We start from the raw sequence: 21,154 nt of genomic DNA, 5'->3' as shown, positions 1-21,154 counted from the left end.
ACTACACCATTCCCTTAGAAGCAAATGCTGAGACTCCCTGCACTCATCTTACTATGCTACTGCAAAGTAAAATCTCAAGTATATGTGAGAACAGCTTGCAAATGTTCCAAGCCAAATGTGCAGGAGCAGGAAGGACTACATGGGGAGGAACCTTCGTGTAAATAGGTCCACCCAGCAAAGGGGAGGTAGAGGCTGGAGTTGGGGAGCTGCTACTTCTCTGCACTGACGCTTCACTTTTCCACTGACAAGAAAATTATACAAAACCACCAGATTAACATTTTTCCTAACATCACAGGGACAGGAAGGAAAGCGTGGGCAGAAAAACATACTTCCTCTTGAGAATAGTCTCTTTTATTTCACTCTTTAAAAGGGGGAAGAAAAAAAAAGCAGCCATCGGTGGGTGCGTCATGGTCGCTGCCTTAAGTTCAGAGCTGACTACTTGCTGCCTCGTTGGGTATGACCCAATACGGTTCTCGGGCATCTCAAGACTACTAGCAAGCCAGACTTCTGTACTGTCACTATGCCAGTAGTTTAAATATTCTTATTAGTAAAAGGGGCTAGGAGTGATGGTGCACACCTTTAAATCCCATCACTGGACAGGAAGAGGCATGTAGATCTCTGTGACTTGAAGGACACCCTAGGCTAAATGGTAAGACTGCCCCGACTCAGTGAGTAAGAGTTCCTTGGGCTCTGGCAAGAGCAGAGTTCTGTTTCTAGCACCATGCCAAGCAGTTCAAAACCTGTAAGTAACTCCAGCTCCATGAGAATCCACAAATCCTCTTCTGGATCCTGCAGGTACCTCTCTCTGACATACACACATGCACTTAGTTAAAAATAAAAAGAAATCTTTACATAATGACCGAGCCCTCGGGGAACAGAAGCAGGTAAGTCTGAGTTTCAGTGCATCCTGGTGTAAATCACAGTCCAATTCCATGTCAGCTACCACTACCTGGGCTCCAAAAATAAACTTTTTAGCATATCAAATTATCTTTCAAATACGGCTGTTCTTTAGCACAAATTTTGAATTTATGTAAGGACTCCTTCTTTCCCACAATTGTTGTCACCTTAAACAAATAAATGTGACAACACAAAGAGCCCATCCTAATGAATACTACTCACTGTCAGCATCCAGGAAAGAAGAAGGGTACCCAAGCATCCTGCCTATACTGTGGCAGTGAACACTAGGAAACCAGAGAAAGAAAACTATACCAAAATAGCCACAGAAGAAGAGCGAGATGTCACAGGGTGAAGGTGCTGCCCTAAGTTCCATGCCTCAGATCCTCATGATGATAGAAACACTATATCAAGGCACGCCTTCCTCCCTACACCCACCACACAGCAAACAGGTGGGTATGGCTTTATTTATTTCAAAAAACAACAGCAGACACTAGGAAAACAATTTCTACAAAAACAAACATGTCAGATATTAAGACTGAAACAGCACTGAGAAGTAGAAAGTGGTTGAACTGCATGCAGTGAGGTGGCAATTGCCCTGTATAACATATTAATAATCTTCATCAACAAGAAATTACACCCTACTGGCTCAACCAGACTACTTTTTACTGATTCATTGTGACTTTCACATAGCACACCCCAATCCTGTGTATCTGCCCACTTCTCCATATGTGCCCTCTGTCTTTGCAATGTTCCCAAAAATTAAAGCAAACAACAACAAATCTTGTGTGGAAGCTGTGGTGTGTCCCAGTTTGCCCAAAGAGCTTTTCTTACAAATGATCATCATCATTATTCTGATTTCTGTCTGCTACATGACCAGTACACTATATCCTTACTGAGATTTCATTTTCTTGTTGCCCTGACATATTACTTTAAAAAAAAAAAGAACAAGCAATAAAAACAAAATAATAGTAGCGTCCATCCATAAGCCTGGTGTCACATCCTGTCCATCCATTCTGACCAAGAACTATCGTCTCAGCACCACCATGCCCTACAATTGTTTCTTTTTACAGTCTCAAAACTACCTTGTATGTGTGCTCAAAGATTCCAACAGTCAATCAAGAAAAAGGCACAGGGAGCATAGAAGGATGTGATAATAGCATAGTCATTCCTATTTGCCCCATCTGGCTGCCAACACTGGTACTGTAAATGTGAAGTTCATGATGGAGACTGAATGAAATAAAAGAGCATTCCTTTTAAAGGATATGGTGTCCACCCATGTTAAATATGTATCAGAATAAGACTGTGAGAAAGTGTCCCCAGACACATGAATTAGGTCTCAGGCTCCTGATGGTGACATAAATCATCTCCATAGGACCCATTATGATTACAAGGTCAGATAATTTCCATTATCAGCACACCTGTACTGCCCCTTCAGAGAAATGCTGCTCTGTTAAAATAGGACTTACTATTACAGCCTAATGCCATCAAGAGGCTTTAATTTTAAAGGAGTTCCTATCTTCATGCTGTCAGATCAAATTCCTGTTTGCATGCCAATGCCAAATCAAACCAGCTCTGAGAGCACCTGTTTGTGTGCTGGGGGAATCAGTTTTCCTCTGGGATTATGGATTCCACACTCCTATCTTAAAGATTTGATTATTCAATGTCTTCTGTGTGACTCTCCATCCATAGTCAGGTTTGGGGCAAGACATGTGGGACAAGACCTATTTGAATTATTAATCACCTTTCTTAGTCTCTAGCATTGCCTAAACTTTAGATGTCAAAGTATACTTTTGCTTAATGCAATCAATATCCATTATGTGTCATTAATTCACTTTTTACTCATACATTTCTGAATCAAGCTACACATCTAAATGGAATCATCTGGTAACTGGATAAATACCATGGGGGAGAAACTCACTGTATACTACATTGAAGAAGGAATGTGAGAGGAAGAGCAGGATGGGGCAGTGGGAAAGAATTCTGCAGCTAAGGTACAAAAGCCTTCAAAAGGATAGTAATGTATGTTTTTAAAGGAATGATTTTTTTTAAAAGTCTGTGGCTACTATGTCTCAAAGACGTCCCGTCCTGCCACAATATGAAAAGCAGCTTGTGACGAGGGCAGTGGACAAAATAATATAAAAAACTAATACAGATTGTTTCTCAGGAAAAAAATCCACATTATTTTCTTTCAGCAAGTAAACCCTTCAGGTCACAAGCGACCAGATGATCCGTGCACAGGCACAGCAGGCAGTTGCCCGAACTCACAACTCTTTTGTTATTTTCAGAGAAGTTGGGGTGGAGAGATAGCTATACTGTATGTATTTTGGAACAGAAATAATAAATGTTTTAAATGGTAAAACACCTACCTGCCAGTTTATTAATGCAGTCATCACTGTAAAACTTTTGACCAACAACACTTAATGACAGCAGACACAGTACCCTGACAGGGTATGCTGACATAGACCAAAGAGGCCAGGCCACCTGCTAGCTACAGCTATTGACAACTGTATTTCCTATAGTTCAGATTCTATGCCTGAACCTAAAATTTATAATGGGTTTTTTCATAAATATATTCACCAGTGTCAACAGCAAGGCCTGCTAAGAAAAGCATAGCTGCTGAGATGATCCTGCAACCACTCGGTATCATCAGGAGGGCGGCTTGGGCTTTGGGAGACAGTTTCGCCACAGCCCAGGCTGGCCTGGGCCCAACGAACGGCCCTCCTGCCTCTAGCATCCAATCACTGAGCCTCCCAAACTCTGGGATTACAAATCAGATATAAGTTTAAGGAAGTCCAAGAGTCCACCAACTCTGACCTACACAGGTTTTCCTTATGGAATGAAGAATGGGAGAATAGGTAGGGGAAAGAAAAAACTACTTGTTCATTCTAGGACAAAAAGAATTAAGACTGAGTAACAAGTAAATAAGTTTTCACTACATAATGAATGTTTTTCTGAACTTTATAAAAACATTTTTAAATTGGTCACCAAGAGATCTCTAAATGTCTCCCTTTGAAAATACTGGTTAAGAAACCTAAAGAGAGGAATGTATTCCTACCACTGAAGGGAGATGGGCAACTGAGGAATTGTCCCTGTAGCTTTTTAAGAAGACTTTGATGTCAGTCTCTTGGTAAACAATACCTTTTTGCAAGGCTTGCATCTTTAAGCTGGTTCACACAAAATGTTTGTATGCTGTAATCTCTCATTACACAATTTCCATTATTCATGAAGGGTTAAAAGATGATAAATGTACTTAAACTTTAACATAAAGACAAGCAACTTTTGAAATACATCATCCCTCTAAGACTCACCTAAGATTAAGCCATTTATACTCACATTTCTATGAGAAGAAAAAAATGCACTTAAGCAATCAAAATTGCAGAAACAAAAGGAAAAAAGGAGAGGGAGGAAGGGGGAAAAGGGGGAGGGAGAGAGGGGGAGAGAGGGGGAGAGGAAGGGAGAGTGAGGGGGAGAGAGCACACTTCCTCTGGTAATTTAGTTGTGACCACTGTGTTGTATCAAGCACTGGCCACACAAGTGGATCCACTTAACCATTCTGGTGCTGGCGCAGGATGTGGACGCAGTGGCATTAATGAGCACTGAGCACAAGAGCTTATAATGTAACCTCACCAGACCAAATAACCTCCTGGCCACACAAGTAGAAAATAATTAAAACAAGCACGATTCCAATTTAGCTTTGTAAGCAGATGGTGAATGAAAAGGCAGACAAAGACTCATTTTGTGCATAACCTGGGGAACAGCGCCTTTTTAAAAAGAGTTTCTTTTTAAAGTTACAGCCTGAATTGCGAAATCAAAGGAGAGAAAAATAAAAAGCTTCTCACAAGAATTGAGCGCTCCTAGAGTCCACACAGGTCCTGCTCCCTGGGTCATGACCAGAGAGCATCCCATCTCACCCATTACATGAATGCCAAGTTTAATTACAGCAAAAGCTAGAAAGAGTGAAAACTGAGGGCAAGATTCTCCTGACCATGCATTTCCATGCTTAGAATATAGACCAATATATAAAGGAGATGCTTGTTTTTAAATCATACAGATTGTAACACTATATACTTGTACAGGCTTTTCCCCCACAAAATAAAGGTCACCAAATAAACATATACTCGTGTCTTTTACTTTGTTACACATAACAGTGAGAAGTTGTTCATGTGTAGGCTAATATATATAAAAATAGAGACAGGTGGCTCTCCGTGATGACAGCCTGGTCTAAATAGCCAGTCTCAGAACCAGCCAGTGCTTGCTACAGTTTCTATTCCACAAAAATAAAGTGGGGAGGAGGGGCAGGAATGGGCACAGCACAAATTCCAAATTTGAACACAAACTCTTGACATTGGTATATATGAGAAGACAAAACCCAAAATGTTGTATGTACATTCAGAGTACACAGAAGGCGCCATGCCTCCACTTATCAGAGAGGAAAGCTTCTACATGTAATGGAGACAGATAAGGTTTGTGCCCGCTGATGGGAACAACAATGCAAAGGAGACAAAAACTCTAATGCATACTGCCTATACACACTCTGAAGCATTACACAGAACCTGATCTGGGTAAAGGGGCAACAGTGTAAGAATCTTATTTCAACAATTTTAGGTAGATGCCAGGAGCGTGTTCTGCAAAAACCCCAGGGACAGCAGCTAATTAATATCCCAGTCCTCCCAAGTCCATACTGGAAGCAACTGCAACCACAGAGACGACAGAAGGGAAATAAATGGTACAACCAGAGAATCCCAGGCTAGGAACTGTAGGCCTAGGGGCAGGTGTACATATGTACATGAATGTACACACTGACACAGGCATGCACGTACACCAGTACACTAAAACAGTATCTTTTGTTTCTGCCTCATACAAACTTATTAACTTCAATGGAATTTTAAATTCATCTTAAATAGTTCATACATTAGGATTCCCACTACTTTCACTATCTTCCACTTTCAATATTTTACTAATTTCTCTCTGCAATCACAGAGAAAGAAGGGAGGAAAGGAGAAAGAGGAAGCAAAGTTTCTATGGTATGGAGGTATGCATGGAAGGCATATCTTGCATGTAACAGGGGATCACAAATGCTACTGCACTTTGCTACTACTGCAAGCCAGTATAAGGAGAGTGCTATTTTAACTTGAAAGCACATTAGGGTGAGGATATTCAAATTCAGTGACTAGACCTAGAATATACACCAAGCCTGAGAATTATCCTCAAGGTCTGCAGTGTGTAAAGGACGCAGTATAGTGCACTCACTTGAGCAGCTGTGCTCACAAACAGTTAAGAATCTTGACATTCCTGGATTTTAGTGACTACTTACATCTTAGGGGGATAACAAAGGACTAAATATGGAAATAAACACTAAGTAACTGGAGATTACTCAAAGTTGACTAAAAGGGACAGTCTGTAAAGAAGAGCCCAGAAAAATAAAATGTCAAGAGTTGAAGGTAAGGGGGCTGGAGAGATGGCTCAGCGGTTAAGAGCACTGACTGCTCTTCCAGAGGTCCCGAGTTCAATTCCCAGCAACCACATGGTGGCTCACAACCATCTGTAATGAGATCTGATACCCTCTTCTGGTGTGTCTGAAAACAGCTACAGTGTATTTATATACATAAAATAAATAAATATTAATTAAAAGAATAATTTAAAAAGAGTTGAAGGTGAAATGACAGTTGATATCCCCCCCCCTACCCACCAAACAAAGCCCCATCAATAATGTTTCAAAATCAACCCCAAAAGGCTGTTTTGCAGAAGAGATACACACATCCCACTGTGCCTCTCAGCAAGTGTGACTTCATTACAACAGTTTACTGAGGGGACAGGTTACCACCTACTCACAATGCATGTGGCTTAACCTGCACAAAAACAATTAGAGGAAATTTGACCCTTTGCGGATCAACAAACTACAATTTATATTATCACTATCATTTGTGTTCTCTTTAGATAGAAACCGTGTATGTCCATTAATAACCAATGAAGTTTAGTATGATGGCACATGCCTATAATACCAACACTCTAGAGGCTAAAGCAATGCCAGCCGCCCGCCTGCCTGCCTGCCTGCCTGCCCCTCTTTAGCAGCACAGCAGACTTGGTCTTTAAGCGCTATGGGGGTAGAAGCACATGGATCACTGAGTTCTAGGTAAGATCGTGGATAGCTACAGTGAGACTCTCAAGGACAAGGCAGGGATCTAGCAGGTAAAGCTGCTTGACCCCAACCAATCCTGACGACCCCTAGGACATGGAATTTACTCTTACAAATAATTCTGGGGCACGCGCGCGCACACACACACACACACACACACACAGGATTTTTAACATAGAAAAGGGAGCTGTAGGAGAGATGGCTTGGCTAGTAAAGGTGCCTGCTACCAAGCTTAAAGACCTGAATTTGGTTATTTAATATATAACAGAGAACTGACTCCCAAGTTGTCCTCTGACCTCCAGAAAGGTACACACCCACACACATAACACATATGCTCACATGCACATAATATAAGTAAAAGTTTTGAGTCCATGATTGTAGGTTCCACCCATGGCACTAATTTAAATAGGGAAGACTGAATTGAAAATGGGGTTACATAAAATTTTTTCTTCTGGGAAACTGCAAAAAAAACATTCCACAAGAAGAACCCCACAGCATGAAATACAGCCTATCTCAGCTCTATGCTCTCTGTAAGGACCAACAGAACTTCTGTTTACAGGAACATGCACTGGTATTCATTATACTAAAACTCACAGCCGGGCATGGTGGCGCATGCCTTTAATCCCAGCACTCGGGAGGCAGAGGCAGGCGGATTTCTGAGTTCGAGGCCAGCCTGGTCTACAAAGTGAGTTCCAGGACAGCCAGGGCTACACAGAGAATCCCTGTCTCAAAAAAAAACCAAAAAAAACCAAAAAAAAAAAAAAAAAAAACTCACACAAATTTACCTACCATCAGTAAGGACTAAACAAAGTGCTACCAATTTTAAAATGTTTTGAAAATTCCATTTCTCAAAATGAAAAAATATAATTTTTAGGGTGCAAATTGGCACTGTTTTCACCTTTTTGTAGAGGAAGTACTAAGGGGTTATACTCAGAGCAAGACTGTACAACTAAAGCTGTCTTCTCGGCTCTTATTTTAAGACTGGGTCTTAGTACATAAATTGCCAAAACTGGCATAAGACTTGAAAGCAACCACCAGACTAGCTGCTATTACAGGTCTGTGCCCTGCAGCTGGCTAATTTATGCACATCTTAATATCTTAGCCAACTCTTCTGATTTCATTATGCAATGAAGGAAAGGCCTCACTGCATTTTCAAGACAGAAAGAAAATAATAATATTGTTTTGTGCCGGCATTTCTTTCTATGCTGCAAAACTGCCAAGAAATTGATCCCTCAGTGAACAAGAGATGTGGAGTGAGAAATTAAAAAAATAATAATTTTGTTTAAACTTTTTTAAAAATTATCTAATTTTGTTGACACCAAGGCAATTAAGGACTCCTCATCTCTTCTAGAATGAAAAGAGTGACAAGACTCAAGTACCCACAGTTGGCAAAGGAAAAGCTGTCATCCCTCAAAACCATTTTCTGTTTGTCCCAGCCATCATAAGAGACTATGTAACAGAGACATAAAGTGCCCTGTAACATTTCCCAATCTAAAGCCAAGACACATGTTTATTACACACATGTTATTATTCAAGTTGTAGTCCTTTCTAGGACCCTGCTTCCACCACTTAAAATGCATATCTTTTCATTTCTTTCCTTCTATTCTAGAGACAAGACTCAGGCGTGCAGGTAGCTCAGACTCCTAGCCCTCCTCCTTTCATAGCCACATGCCTAGCTATAAGCACTCTGCAATTAAATTCCCCAAACTGGACAGATCAGAGTATGCTCTGAATGGTAATACTAAGTTGAAATTTTCTGTGGGTGGAGGAGTGCTGGCATGTGGGTGTACACAAGTATCATATTAACAAGTGTGAATGTAACATCTAGCCATTCATGGGGAAAATTAGGTAGAAAGAACAGCCTCTCCAAAGACCAAAGCAGTCTTTGTAGACCTCCTAACAAAGCACACAACCCTAAGCCTGAGTGCCAGGCGTGGTACCCATACCTGTGGTGGCCCGGTGAGACGCAGGAGCAGAAGCACTAAGACTTCTAGCCCACTCTGGGAGACCCAGGATTATCAACCAAATAAAGAATGTAGAGGGCTGGGTTGTGGCTCAGAAACTTGTCTGGATTTAATCTTCAGCAATTCAAACAAACAAAATAGTATACTCATTTGCTTTTAAACCATCATAGTCCCAAAAATTGGATTACTAAGCTGACCCATCCACCAGTGTGAGGGATCCATCACAGTCAAATGCATCTCCTTGAAACTTTCAAAACATGAATTTCCAAGCTCAAAAACAGTCAGCACTTCACCAACATAATAGAGCAATGATGACTGTAAACAAACACAATTTCAAGATTAGATGAGAAACCAAGTTATGCTAAGTGTAAGGCTAAGGATTTAGGGATATGTCGGAAAGCCCTTAGTTCTACCACATTTTAAAATGTGGCATGGCCCATATTTTAGTAACATCTAAAGTAGCACTCACATATAAATAACCTGAAACATTCTGTCAACAAAGTTTAGACAGGTGAGAGTCTACCACCATTAATTATGTACAAGAATTACTTCAGAGTTTAAAACTATTAATAAAAAAAATTAAAAAAATAAAAATAAAAGCCAATAGCCCGTCCTGTAATATTACAGCACTGCTGGGCAGTGGTGTTACACACCAGCATTCAGGAGGCAGATCACTGAGTTCACAGCAACCAGCACTACACAGTCCCCTCAAAGAAACTTTTGAATAGCAAATACTACCATCAGTTGTCATGGCCAAATTATTTTGAGGGGGGGGGATAAATTACAGAGCTCCTACAGGAAGTAGGGGAGATCTTATTTGTAAAAATTTATTTTTGTGTACATTAGTATTTTGTCTGTGTGAGGATTCCAGATCCCTGGGACTAGAATCACAGTTGTGAGCTGCCATTTGGGTGTTGGGAATTGAACCTAGGTCCTCTGAAAAAGCAGCCATCTTAATCGCTGAGCAATCTCTCTAGATGATTGTTCTAATCTGAAACTGTATAAAGATGATAAAGATGCAAAAGGAATAAGAAAAAAACTGAAAGAAAAAAAAAAGGGGTTGTGTGCAATAAAAGAGGAGAGGAGAGGGTTCCCAGGGTTCCTTGGTGCTGAACTTCACTAGGCTAGGGCCCTGCACCCAACCCGAGGCTATAAGAAAGACAGAGCAAAGAAGGAAAGCCTGATAGTTATAGTGAGGGAAACAGGAAAACAAACAAACAACAAACAAACTTTGAAAATAAGGCTGTGCCTGTCAGACTAGCAGGCAAGAGCCCACTACCGACATAGAGGACCCTCACTACAGCTCAGGAGTAGAAAAGAAAATCAGCAACCATGATTCTGCTCGGAAGTCAAAGAACAGAACGCCCACCAACCCACGGGCCTACTGTTAAATCCCATACAGTCCAATAGCAAGGGAACAGAATTAATCACAACAGCTTTTGCTCCCTCTCCTAATGGGTTAATAATATGCTGCAGTGTATAGATCATGGCTATGATATTGGAGGCTGGGAAAGAGACATATTCAGAAATAGGTAGAAGTCAGCTAGGCTTCTCTATCCTTAAATTCTCTTGTACCACCTGTTAGGGTTTAGACATTGTTCATAAAAAGATCAGCCAAAGTGCGTTAGGGATTCCTAACTTGCTGCTTGTTTTAAGTTGGCTTCAGTCACGGGATTAATGCAGATGTTTCCTGACCCTTGGCCAAAAAATATTGCTCAGGATTTGGTAAGAAACTAATCCTTGAAAGAGTCATTAAACACTTAACATTAAACATTTCTCATGCTATTATTAAAACACTAAATGAACTGGGTGTGGTAACTCACACCTTTAATCCCAGCACTTGGGAAGCATAAATAAGCAGGTTCATTTCTAAATTCAAAGCTAGCTTGGTCCTAGGCTAATAATAGGTCCCAGGACAGCCAGGTCTGTACAGCGAAACACTGTCTACAATAAAGCCTCTTATACCCAGTAATATATTGAACATGCTAATTGTTCACAAAGTACATCCATTACCTAAACTCTACAATTCCAAAGGCAAGAGGTCCATCGAGATGTGTGCAGAAAAAAAAAAAAAAATGTCCATTTGTGTCCGAGTCTTTAATCAGTGAGGGCAAAATACCAAATCAATATATAATTCCACACTATCTTTGATTCTTCTAAAATTAATTATGTTTAATTTTTTGTTGTTTTGAGGGACTGTTCATTGAGTTGCCCAGACTGACCTTGAAATTCTGGTCTCGGGCAGCTGTGCTGTCCCAAACTGAAAGGTGCGCTACTACACCAGGAATCCATTTACCTGTACTACCCAACAGGAGCTATGAAGATTTGTCCATCCACTGTGCAATATACTGTTATATACATTATTTTATCAAGAACCCCTTCTAAGTAGACTGCTCTTATAGCTCACATCTATTACTAACTTTCTCCATCTTTAACTGTTATTAATACAGCCATTGATATCAGAATAGTACAGCAAACACAGCAAGAAAGAGACATGAGACAAGTTATGAAATGCACTAACTCTGACCTATGAGCAGACAGCTGAGCTGGACACTTAGAAAGAAGAGGCTGGTGGATCTCTGAGTTCCAGGCCAGCCTGGACTACACAAATACAAATAAACAAGAGAAAGAAAAGAGTCAGAGCACAGGTGGAGTATGTCTCATGATTTGGGAAGGGGAGGGGATCACTATTTCCTGGTCAAGCCCACAAATCTTAAGTATTAGTAGCCTTGGAAAATGTACTGCAAGAGTCCAAGCACCTCACTTGCCAAAATTAGCAGGTATGTCACTAACAGAATTTTATAATTTCTGAGGCTAAAAATATAGCTCACAGATGAACAAATGAACATATGCAATGCCCTAGAGAATCCATCTCCAGCAGGGTGGGAAATTTTAGCAATATACCACTATATGCAAAAACACAGAGGAGGACACAGGTAGGGACACATGCTTATGCACGTATGCACATATGCACATATGAACCTCATGCGCACACACACAGGTGACTGTGTTGATGTTATGATTGGTAAAGGGCCAGGTTTTCTATGACTGGTAGTATTTAGAAGTGAAAATGTTAGAGATCTAACAGAAAATCTTACAGAGATCTAATTATTTTCTTTTTTTTGAGTTTCTGGCACATTCATTTTACTTAGAATACCCTACTACAAAACACCACCTTGTACAATCAACACTTATACAGCCTGCATGAATCAGTTACACTGCCTCCTGTTCCTAAACTCTAAAATTTTGTAATGGCCAAACAAAACTGACAAATGAACCAACACTACAAAGTTGCTACACACTACATATCATATTTGATATGCAAGCTTAAAAAAAATGTATCGTATTCTTATGAAACTGGCCGAAACTACTAAAGACTGCTCCTGATTTTTTTTTTGTATGCAATGTGACTTACAGACCATATGGCAAATTCTCCCAATGAAATACAGAGTAATTATTCCCTATATTATCCTTTCTGAATAACATCTAATCTAGAAACTCAAGATAGATTCCTGATTAGATAAGGAGGAAGCATTTTATGTCATTAGCTATACAGTTTCATCTTGTTTAAGGACTTCATTGTACATAATGAATACCAGATGAGCTTAAAGCACAGTAGGTTTCAAAACAACCTCCAAATCATCAGATTTGGAGGCCATCAGATAGTGAACAGTCAGACTGTACCTACTTCAACCCACTTACATGATAGAAACCCTTGCTTCCCCCAGTCAGAAAGCCACCCTAAATTAGAAATAGACTGCACTTGGATTCTTCCTATTCCTATCCTTGTATCCCAGGAGCTGCATAATTAAATGCAAGGCTTCTCTGTTTTAAATCAGACTTGTTGGAGGCTTGGATTAGCACCAAAACATTACCTACATCTTAATTAAATACTATGTCCTGGAATGTGAAGAAAATTAAACAACAGTGTCATTTCCCAGTCACAGTCATGTATTTCTAGGACCACAGCCTATTTATTTTTTGCCCATTAAAGTTCATCTAGATAAGTAGTCACCCAGAAGAAGGTAGTTTCTACCTTAAAAGGTGTCATCTTTGAATCTGAAACATTTTGAGAAAATAATCTAAGCCAATGAGAGGAACTAGTAACCTAATAAATATTAGCTGGTTTTTATACTAAGAGAACTGTCTCCTCTGGTGAAAATAATCAAATCACAGTTACCCCAATTCATTTTCTAACTATTTCTCTTTTAGCTCCCAGCAGTTCCAATAAACAGCCAATAGCCTGAACTTTTCAGAAATAAGAAGGTAAACAATGAAGCTAAGCCAAGAGCTTTACGACTGCATAGAATTTAAGTACCCTGAAAGTTGACTAGGGAGGATTTTACCCCATGAAGCTAAGTAAGGGCTCGCTCTTCTCTTGATATTTATTGAATATCAAATATCATTCTTCTTTAAATTAGTCTGGAAAGCACTGTTATTTCATGCTACATAGTGAATATCTAGTGCTGTCACAGACACATAAAAGATGTGAGAACCATAGTGCCACCAACATGAAACCTTCCTGTGTCTAGAAACAGAAACATCTGTGCTTGCACACCAATGTCCTCGATATAGATTATTCTGATTTCTATACCATTCTATAATAGCACAATGTTACAAATGTCTGTAATCCAGCTAGCTTCAAGTGATTTAACACACTCACATAAACATTCATGCAGGCAATGCATATGAAAATACGTCTTTAAAGGCACACACAACAAAGAAAACAGAAATTAGTAGGAAATGCAGAGCATTTGGGATTCTCTGGAGCCTTTGACCAGGCCATTATCGGTATCTAAAGTCCAGCTCTTTTCTCAATATCCACTAACACCACACCCCTTTCTTGCCTACCCCAAACTACCCTCTAAGATCAAAGACAGCACTTACATCCTGAGCAAGGCAGGTATCCCAAGGCATTTCTACATTTCTATTCCTTTTCCCACCCTTCACTGTCACTATTCCAGGCTTTAAAAAAAAAAAAGAAAAAGACAGGCCAGCCCTACACAATCACTGTACAGTTTCCCTGCTCAAAAAACGCTCCTCTGAGAGGTGCTGGGGTGGTACATGCACTGTGGGAGCCACGGGAGATGTGTGGCAGAGCAAGAGAGTGGCCATTTCCTAGACTGGCCACTAAGCAGCCTCAATGAGGACTGAAAATCTCCAAGGCGTGTTTCTCCTGCTGTAAGACAGGTGGCAGCAAAATCACCAAGAAAACCAGCACCCAGCGACCTAGCCTGTTCTAAATGGATCTGTAAATTGTTCCCATATCCAAAAAACTAAAATCCTGCTGTTTTCTGTAAACATCTCAGGAACATTTTGAGAGCTCTGTCCAGCAAACATGGCTCCCCTACACTCACCTTTCAAATCTAATATGCTGCTACAGCCCTCGTCCTCCAGCTGGGCCGGAATCTCAGCTTTGTATTTGAAGTTTAAATACAAAGGCAGATCAAGATGTTTGTTTAATCATTCCTACTCTCTCACAGCTGTCATGTTTGTTTTGTTTTGGCTTTCTTTTAGCATGCTTGAAGCCTAGAAACATCAGTAAATTCCAACACTAGAAGAAACAGACTTGCCTACCTCCCTAGTAAATTTCTCACCTCATCTGCAAGGAACACACAACACACATAACAGAATGAGAAAACATAAGCCAACATTTCTATGCTAGGACCAAGCATAGAAAAATCTCCTGTCTATCCTCAGCTCCCTGACCATCCACACAACCCTCCACTAAAGCAGTGTGCAATCGATGCCCTGATTCAGGACATGGGGGTGGGAAGATGGAACAAATGCCAGGGAGCCATGTATCTTCTCACAATAGAAATTCCCACAATGAAAAACGAACCAACTAAAAATACAGATTCAGTCACGTATTAAGAATTTGCTTCTGACTGGGATAATGGCCTTTTAGTTATGTGAGAGGCAACTTGGGTAAATTGGAGGAAGAAAAGTATTACTGATTTTATATATATATATACACACACACAAGATAAAAGTTATGTTCAACAGGAAAAAATACAGGTTTATTGCTGAATGTTTGTGATTTCAAACAAAAACTCCTATGGTCTTCCTGCAAATCACACATCACCTTTAAACATGCCTATACTAAACCACAGCCTTAGTCAAATGACAACCTTAAATGAGTGGTAACACCTAGTGTGTTAGTGGGGTTTTTTTGACTGGCCTGAGAGTTGTATCTTGCTACTTTCTCGGGTAACTTCAGAGATGATCAAGAGGTCAAAACTGATAGCACATGACCGGAATTAAAACTGATGGAACCCATAAATATGAACCCAACCAATACTTAAGTGCATCTTCAAGGACTCGCTCCTGGAGTTCCACCAACCCAGACGCCATCTACCAGACACTATGGACCCAACTCCAGCTGAACTCGAAAGCAGAGGACATGGGTAGGGAGTCGCCATCAAGCCAGGCTACGACATCTGGCCAGATTGGAGGAATTAGCCGAGGAACAGCTACAACTGTGTCATCTTGAATCCTCAACCAGCAGACATTAATACCCCCATCTTCATGATAAAGAAAAAGTCTGGCAAATACAGATTACCTCAGGAGCTGGAGGCTGCTGATGAACAAACGGAGAAGACAGGGACAACTGTGGCATATCTGTCCCACCCAGGTGCCACCCTATTTCCAAGTCATTAAAGATTGTTTCTTCCCGGAAAAAAAAAAAAAAGAGCATCTTCAAGAAGTCATTCCACGCTGGGCAGTGGTGACTCACCCCTTAATTAATGCCAGCACTGGGAGACTCAACAAAACAAACAAATAAACAAACAAAAACAAAAAATAAAGGCATTCCACACCAGACATTAGTCATTGAAAGACCAAAGCTACCATATGCTAAAAACCTGTGAGCCTTTATTAGGTTTTTGCGTGCTTCCTTTGCTGGCTAAATGACTAACCCAAGGTCACTCAACCTCAGGGTGTGAGCTCTTCCAGACCTTTTCCCAGCCAATTCACACCAGTTCTGTGGATAGCTGACATTCCTCAGAGAACGGGGTTAGCTCTTCATTCTCTACAGTCAGGAAACATGGGACTGCTTTCAATTGCTGTGTTTATTCGAAATTTGGCCTACATTTAAAACAGTGGTTAGATGCCACGAAGTAGGTGGCAATGCCTTAACGGTATGTGTGTTGTTAGGCCCAAGGGCCTCTTCCATCCTTGTCAAGGGGAGTGCTAACCTTCTCTCCTTTCATACAACACGAAACTTGAACTTTTGATCTGCACCAAAGCTCCATGAGTTGCTGTTCAAGTCTTACTGAGGCATGGATGCCATGGCTGAAAGAGTACTGGACTTGTCAAATGAAGAGTGTAATGTGCAAATAACAGCAATTGGTGTTTCTCTGTGCTTTTGAGTTTTTGACTTGCAAATCTTGAGAACAGGAGGTCTTGGTGGAAATGCTTTCAGGTCTAAAGAAAGAAACTTGTTAAATTTTAAGAAATAATTATCTGAGTACTGTGACTGCTGTGGTGAAGGACCCAATGGAAATCTCCTATTTGGGATCTCTCTCTCTCTGCCCAATGTGTTTGTGGGTCTGCATCTACTCCATCAGCTGCTGCTGGGGCCCCTGATGATTGAGCTCAGCACAAATTTTGACTCCTGGCAGCTGGCATGGCTTCTGGTAGAGCAGGAATTCATCACCCTTACTCTATTTCTTCCTAAGGAAGTAAAATAAGTAGCGAAGATAGCTGGGGAAAGCAGCACAGATCTGTACTCCCAGCACTTGGGGGTGGGTGTGTGGGGAGGGGGTCCTTAAATGACATCTTCAGCCTTCGTAGTTCTAAGAGAGCCAAGAATACAGAAACAAGCCAGGCATGGTGGCGCACACCTTTGATCCCAGCGCTCGGGAGGCAGAGGCAGAGGCAGGCAGATTTCTAAGTTCAAGGCTAGCCTGGTCTACAAAGTGAGTTCCAGGACAATCGGGGATATACAGAGAAACCCTGTCTCAAAAAAACAAAAACAAAAACAAACACACAAACAATGGGGGGGGGGGGGCAGCAACTAACTTCAAGTTCCATAGCTGCCAGTAACATTTCTAAGAAGAGAGGTAGGGGGCTGGAGAGATGGCTCAGAGCACTGACTGCTCTTCTTCCGAAGGTCCCGAGTTCAAATCCCAGCAACCACATGGTGGTTCACAACAACCCATAACAAGATCCGATGCACTCTTCTGGTGTGTCTGAAGACAGCTACAGTGTACTTATGTATAATAATAAATAAATCTTTGGGCAGGAGCAAGCAGTGACTGAACGAGGGGGCCTGACCGGAGCGAGCAGAGGTCCTAAATACAATTCCCAACAACCACATGAAGGCTCACAACCATCTGTACAGCTACAGTGTACTCATATACAGAGAAATAAATAAATTTTAGAAGTGGAGGAGGAGCCGAGTGTGGTGGCACACGCCTTTAATCCCTGGGAGGCAGAGGCAGGTGGATTTCTGAGTTCAAAGCCAGCCTGGTCTACAAGGTGCATTACAGGACAGCCAGGGCTGTACAGAGAAACCCTGTTTCAAAAAACCAGAAGAAGAAAGGAGAAGAAAGAAGAAGAAGAAAGGAGAAGAAGAAAGGAGAAGAAGGAGGAAGAGGAGGAGGAGAAGGAGGAGGAGGAGGAGAAGGAGAAGAAGAAAGCAAGAAAGAAAGCAAGAAAGAAAGCAAGAAAGAAAGCAAGAAAGAAAGCAAGAAAGAAAGCAAGAAAGAAAGCAAGAAAGAAAGNAAGAAAGCAAGAAAGAAAGCAAGAAAGAAAGCAAGAAAGAAAGCAAGAAAGAAAGCAAGAAAGAAAGCAAGAAAGAAAGCAAGAAAGAAAGAAAGAAAGAAAGCAAGAAAGAAAGAAAGAAAGAAAGAAAGAAAGAAAGAAAGAAAGAAAGAGGAGGAGAAGAGGAGGAGGAGGAATGCAAGTTAATAACAGATTTGTTGTTTATAAATGCTACAGTCTCAAATCAAGATAAACCCACAGACTTGGTAGATAGCTCTCTGTAAGGGAACACTGCAATCTAGGCTATGGAAAAGCCCCTTAACTCAAGAGTCCTAACTCCAATGCTCCCCAACCCCTATTGTGAGGGAGGCAGGCTACAAGAACAGATTAAACTTGACTGAGTTAATTTCTCTAGTTAATTTTGCTCCTTCATAAAAGTAGCCTTAATATCTACATACAAAATAATGAAGATGCTGGGGGTCATATACATGAAGACACAGAACAGTACTAAGCCATGAAAGTAAACTATGACACAAACAACATGAACCTCAGAGACAGCAGAGCTGTGACTTACAGGAAACAAAACCATCTATGGCTCTAAATATCAGGTCAGCACTGCCCAAAGACAGCAGAAAGGGTACTGTCTCAGGTGTGTCAAGTCTAGTCTACTCAGTCATCTAAACTTGAAATACATTTATAAAGACTTCAGTAAATGATTTTTTAAACCTAAGCAGATTAACAACTTTTTTTTTAAATAAGAGAGAGCACATTAATTGGTAAGATGGCTCAGTGGGTAAAGTGCCTGTGCCAAGTCTGAGTCCTCTGGGATCCACAGAGAGAAACAACTCATACAGTTCTGACTCTTCTCTCCCCTACCATACCTATCACATGCTCACCAAGTAAAGGTAAGTGTAATTTAATTATGTGTATACAAAGATAATTCAAATTTGTAACCATTTCAGCGAACTGATTTCCCTGGAAACTGGTCGGACCAAATTGAACACAAGTCAGTGCCAAAACCCACACTTCAGGTGAGAAAATCCTGAAGAGTAATACAAATATGGGAAAAATCAGCTCCCTTCCTATACTGAAGTTATTTTAAAGCCATCCTGAAATCTTTAGCATCTAATATTCATTTTAAGAAAATAATTTGAACTACATCTCATCTTCCAGAACTGGGGCACAAGTACCCTGAAGGCAAGGGTGAGATTTAAGATGAAAATTCCATTTCCTGGAAGAACTAAACAGGCTTCACCCTTCCCATGTCTACACTTTGTATAAACCACCTAACAAGGGTAAAGACACCTTCTCTCCAAACTAGTTCAGGACATGCAGAGTGAAGCAGAAAGGACAGACAAGAATCAAAAGCAGCTGCAGCAACTATGCCAGCCTATGAGCACATCTTGATTCACCTCGAGCTCTTTAAATTATTGTTTCTGATTTGGTTGGAAGAAGGCAATCAGGTAATGCTAAGTTTCAACAGGTGTTATTTCTCATATAACTAACCCTTTGAAAAGAACACCGTATCACCATTGCTTAATTTTCTTCTGCACAATGGCTTCAGCAAGGAGGATTTTACAGACTCTTATGCCAGTTTATGAGTGTGTTTGTGTGTGTGGGGGGGGGGGGGGGAGACACGACTAATATTCTTGTATTTTTACATAGATCAGATGCACGTGTTGTTCCAAAACATCAGTTCTCAATTTGTAGGCCTTTTGGGGTCAAACAACCCTTTCACAGGGGTGGCCCTAAGACCAACTGCACACCAGGTATTTACATTATAACTCACAAGAGTAACAAAAATTACAGTTATGAAACATCAACAAAATCATTTTATGGTTGAGAGTCACCATAACTTGAACGCCAGGAAGGTTGAGAACCACTGCTCCAATCTATAGCAGGACAAAGGCATATGAGCAGCACCGCTGGAAATTAAATAAGCTATCTAGAGTTCTGAGTTGCCAGCCATGAAGTCAACCTGGGAAAGTCTCTCTAGACTTCATCTCATTATAAACCCACAGTCCCTAGGGAGCAGAGATAAGAAGGCACACCCAACTGCTCCCTGGCTGCCAACTTTGAGAGAAGATGTTAAATACTATTTTCTAAATAACAAAGTAATACAAGTTTGCTAGAAACAAATATGGATGGATACACCTTATCTCTTCCACACCATCCCTCCTCCCAATCTCTTCTGTGCTTCTTCTCGCTCCTGAACATAAAGACAGACATAGCTTGTCTTTCTTTATCCATCTCCTGCTTCCAAGTAGCTGTGCCATAGGCCAAGTTTATGCGTATGGCTCAAATGAATATCATGTTCCTCCAAACTGTGCCTACAAAACACAAAAACCAAAGTCAGGGCCCCGCCTATAAATGTGATCTAGAGTGAAGTAACTCACTTTCTACCAATGTTCAACCCATGGCACAGGAAATCAATAAAATTTCTCAGATACACTACGTTTACTAAACAGGGATATAAGTAATGGGGAGATTGTCAGGAATTGAAACCAGGAGCCTTGTGTGTGCTACTTAAATGCCATACTATAAGGACTTGTACAAACTTAGCCCCCAAAATTATTTTGATCCTTTTATGAGCTACAAATTAGAAGACCACAAAAAAATTAGAGTATACATACTTTTTTCTACATTGCTTTTCTCTCTAGATTATGAGATTCAATAATCCTACTAGCACATCACTACATGGAAAATATGTTCCATTAATTTAACCCATCCCACATTGTTTACACTGTATATCAATGAAATACACTTGATGCATATCCTTCCAGTCAAATTTAACTAAACAGAGCTGGGTGTGGCAGGAACCCCCTATGACTCTCACAGTCCAGTCCACAGGCAAGGGAAAGAAGAAAGCAGCAAGGGCTACTTCTAAAGACCATGCCTATAAATAAAACAAGCAGCGGCAGGCAGTATGGAATAGCATACAAAGAACAAACCAGCTGTGGTGCATCTGGAAGCCTAAGATAGGACTCAATAGTTTAAAGGATACAGCCAGAATCCTACATAGAGAATAACGATATAGCTGAAATCTTCAAGAAAGGTGTGACTGGCTATGTTGTTCCGATGGTGGAGTACTGCCCAACATGCACAAGTCCTGGGCAAGTCTCCATTTCATAAAACTGATGCAGAGACAAAAAGTTATAATCCTAGCACAAAGGCAGTGAATGCAGGAAGATCACAAACTCAAATCATTCTAGGCTACAGGGGAGTTCAATACCAGCCAGTATCCAAACATAAAGAAAAATGAAGAGAGGCAGAGGCAGATGGATTTCTGAGTTCGAGGCCAGCCTGGTCTACAAAGTGAGTTCCAGGACAGCCAGGGCTATACAGAGAAACCCTGTCTCCAAAAAGGAAGAGAAGAGAAGAGAAGAGAAGAGAAGAGAAGAGAAGAGAAGAGAAGAGAAGAGAAGAGAAGAGAAGAGAAGAGAAGAGAAGA

At 40.8% G+C, this 21,154-nt stretch overlaps 1 protein-coding gene and 1 non-coding gene across 2 annotated transcripts in view; both read right to left on the bottom strand.

Moving 5' to 3' along the window:
* Jarid2 (jumonji and AT-rich interaction domain containing 2) overlaps positions 1 to 21,154 on the bottom strand; it is a 184,813-nt gene that overhangs the window by 117,409 nt on the left and 46,250 nt on the right. The window lies entirely within an intron of this gene.
* LOC115029166 lies at positions 16,090 to 16,215 on the bottom strand. The gene has a single exon (XR_003834726.1). It is a non-coding gene; the product is annotated as a U6atac minor spliceosomal RNA (small nuclear RNA).

This window comes from Mus caroli, chromosome 13, assembly GCF_900094665.2.
Source record: "Mus caroli chromosome 13, CAROLI_EIJ_v1.1, whole genome shotgun sequence".
NCBI classification, from domain to species: Eukaryota; Metazoa; Chordata; class Mammalia; order Rodentia; family Muridae; genus Mus; species Mus caroli.
Note: the sequence above shows the minus strand (reverse complement) of the source record. Positions and strands in the feature narration are given on the sequence as shown.